We start from the raw sequence: 3,785 nt of genomic DNA, 5'->3' as shown, positions 1-3,785 counted from the left end.
GCGAGCACGTGGTGATTTGGGAGGACGGGCGCCGGTCTGGGGGTGGAGCTTTCGGGGACAGCGTGCGCGCGCCCGGTGGGGTGGGGGGGGCAAGGAGCCTGGGAGAGGCCAGGCAGGCGTCAGGGGCGTGGCTGGAGGCCACGAGGGGCGTGGCTTTTGGGTACGATCAGGCTTGCACGCGGACGAGCTTGGGCGGGACCGAGCGGACGGCGCCTGGCGGCGGGGCAGATGTCAGGGGGCGGAGCGGGAAGGCGCGCGGCCGCGTACTGGGCGGTGCTGGGATGGACGCGCGGACCTGGCGCAGGCTCAGGGGCGTGCCAGCCTGCGGGTCCCGGTGCCGGCTAGAGCTAAGAGGCGGGCGGAGTCTCGATTACGCCGTAGGGCGGGGGGCGGGAATGGAGGTGGGGCTCCGGGAAACCCGGGAGAGATAGGAGACGTGGGGGGTTTACTGTAGAGGTCTAACCAGGTATTAAAGGCTCTCTCTCCTATCGAGTTTTTTTTTTATTCGTATCCTTTTTGGGAACTCTTTTGAACTTGCATGTCGTCCAGGGATGTTATAATGGAAGACGCCCTAAGTATTGCTTTGGAAGACAGGATCCTTGTGAATAGTGCTCAATGTTTTAACACAAGTTTCCTTTTGTAAAAAAAGGTCTTAAATGTTTTATTGTAAAAAAAAAAAAAAAAAAAGGACATGGTTGGGAGCACCTGGGTGGCTCAGGCGGTTAAGTGTCCTACTCTGGATTGCGGCTCTGGTCTTGATCTTGGGTCAAGAGGTTGGCCTCACCTTTTCTCTGCTTTCAGCCCAGTCTGCTTGTCCTCCCTCCCTTTCTGCCCTTCCCTGAGCTCCTACTAGTGCACTCTGACTCTCTCTCTCTCTAAAAGTGAATAAATAATTTTTTTTTAAAGTACGTGATTGAATGCAACTCTGAGAACATTGGGAAGCACAAGGAAGAAGGCTTAGGGAAGCTATCCTTAATACTACACCAGTGTCCAATCCTAATTTTAGCTGGATCTTTGATTTTAGTTTAGGGCACAGGGAGGTGGTGGGGAAACACCAACTGCACAGTGTGCTTCAAGGACCATAGCATTTACATCTTCATATATTTAATGGGGTAAGGGAGAAATAAATGTCATAGCCTCCCAATAACCCTTGTCCTTACCAAACAGTATTATTGACAACTTTGGGGTGTAAGACTTGGCCATTGATCAAACCTTAAGGTTACAAAGTGTTCACTAAGTTCTTTGTTAGAAACTGTGGATTTAAATGTCCACGGCCTCAAGGACTTTATTATGTCCTTGATATATCATGAGTGTAAGAGAGATATAAGCAAGATATATCATGAGTGTAAAAGAGAAAAAGAGACAGACTTTCATGATATATGCCTATGCCCCAATTCCTTCTGTCCCCTTCTCAGCTTGACTAAGACTTTGATGGCACACCATCCAGAAACTTTGATAACATTCCATGTGTGGGTTATGTACACTTCCTTTGCTCTCACAGCCCCTTGTCTCAAAGAACTAATTACCTGTAGGCTCATTGTATGTTTTCCCCCAGTGTTTTTGTCTCTTGATTTCCAACGCCTAGATCTAGAGTGTAGATGGTGTCTGGCACATATACAAGGTGTTCACATAATGGTTGAATGAAAGCATGATCAAGGTCTAGTGGATATAGATTTGATAATTGAAGAATAGGATAGGTCTCACTTGTGGTCTTTAGATAATAAACGCAAAAAAAAAAAAAAAGCTTGCAATGAGCCAGCAGACTGAGAAGGATATAGATGATTGAGGAGGACATGAAAATATGGAGACGTATGAGGGAGGGTGTTGGCTTGGCTTGGGGTATGAGGATCAGGCCTGCCTGGAATGAAAGGCGGTTATAAAAGAGAGTGATGCTGAATTAAAGAGGATCTTGAAAGGCTGGAAGAACGTATAATTGATGTGGGAGTTCACTTGGACTCATTAAGTACTTTGTAGGAACTGGGAGAAGTACAAGCTGTGCTTTAGTACAATTGATAGATACGGCATGAAGGGTACAAAAAGATTGAGCAGTGTAGGTAGGGGAAGGTTATGCTTGGCTGGAAACCTGTACCGGGTCCAGAGAGACTGCCTGGAGGCTCCTCTGTGGTATCTGATTCAGATTCCAAGGAACTTCTTTCACAACTCTGTAAATTGTTATGCGATGCAAATCTTATTTATAGACAGGATAATGTAGGTCAGAGTTGGAGCACTTGGGATGGTGATCATGTGGAGATTCAAGGAGAGTGATGTGATGCACTTGGAGAGGGCATGGAAGCTCCACACCCCTTCCCACATACCTTGCCCCACGCATCTCTTTCATCTGGCTGTTCCTGAGTTATGCCCTTTTATAAGATACCTGCAATCTAGCTTCTAGATGGCATATGCCATTGATTCACTTTGCAGGAGAGAGTGCTTCTTCTCCTCACTCCTCTTCAGGATGGAGTCAGCCAGACATTTGAAACTTGGGTGAAGGACACTCCAAAGCTGAAATTCTCGCAGGATGAAAACTGTGTTCTAGAAACCATAAATACTGAATACTACAAACATTAATGATGAAACATGGAGAAGAGAGATGTCCAGTGAATAATCTGACTCTGAAGGCTAAATATCTAAGGAGTGGAAAGAACTATCAGCTGCTTGAATACTACTTCCCTGCTGAGAAGTCCAACATAGCCCATAGACCGTGTGGAAGAGCCAAGAGGAGAGGAACTGAAGTCCAGGAGACAGCAGCCAGAATCAAGCTCCAGATGTGTGAGAACTGGAGTTCACATGATTCCGGCCACAGCCTTTGAGTTTTCTTGCTAATATGTCAAGGAGCAGAGACATTATTGCTCTGCATTATTGCCTGTCTGCATTATTGCCCCCACAGAATCCGTGAGCATAATAAATACTGTAATTTTAAGCCACTCTTAAAAAATGTAGGCCAAAGTTGATGTGGCTCAGTCTAGGGTGCTGAAGTGGAGGTATTGAGAAATTGTCAGATTCTGGGAAGTGGAGGGATACCTGGGTGGCTCAGCTGGTTAAGTGTCTGCCTTCACCTCAAGTCATGATCCCAGAGTCCTGGGATCAAGTCCTGTATGGGGCTCCCTGCTCAGTGGGGAGCCTGCTTCTCCTTCTGCCTGCCACTCTCCCTGCTTGCGCTCTCTTTCTCTCTCTCCCTGACAAATAAATAAATAAAATCTTTTAAAAGGAATAGATAAAGTGGGACCATCAGAACTTCTTCATGAACTGGAGTTTGGGTGTGAGAAAAAGGAGTCAAAGATTACTCCAGTTTATGGTCTGAGCAACTATAAGGAAGAAGTTGCCTTCACTGAGAATGGGAACTAGGCTGCCATCAACTAGGAAGGCTATGGGTGAAGCAGGTTTGCAGGAGGTGATCAGTGATGTAAGATGTCCACTAGACATCCAAGTGGAGATGTGGAGGAAGTAACTTGATGTAAGCCCGGAGTTAAGGAGAAAGTTCTGGGTTGGAGATATACATGTGATAGTCATTGGCATGAAGATGGTACCCAAAGCCATGATCCATGAAAGGAGGAAAGTGGGGGAGAAGGGGAGGGCAGGAAGCAAAGGAACAAGGACTGAGTTCTAAGGGCCTTCAAAAGAAAAATGTTGAAACAAAGAAGAACCAGCCCAGACAACAAAATGTAGCAACCAATGGGGCAGGAAGAAAATAGAGAATAGTTCCTTGAAAAAAACCTTAAGATTTCAGTAAAATGGAAGAGAAGACTTCCTTCTCCTCCTCCTCTCCCCTTCTCTGTCCCTGGAAT

This window comes from Mustela nigripes, chromosome 1 (assembly GCF_022355385.1).
Source record: "Mustela nigripes isolate SB6536 chromosome 1, MUSNIG.SB6536, whole genome shotgun sequence".
In the NCBI taxonomy this organism is placed as follows: domain Eukaryota; kingdom Metazoa; phylum Chordata; class Mammalia; order Carnivora; family Mustelidae; genus Mustela; species Mustela nigripes.
Note: the sequence above shows the minus strand (reverse complement) of the source record.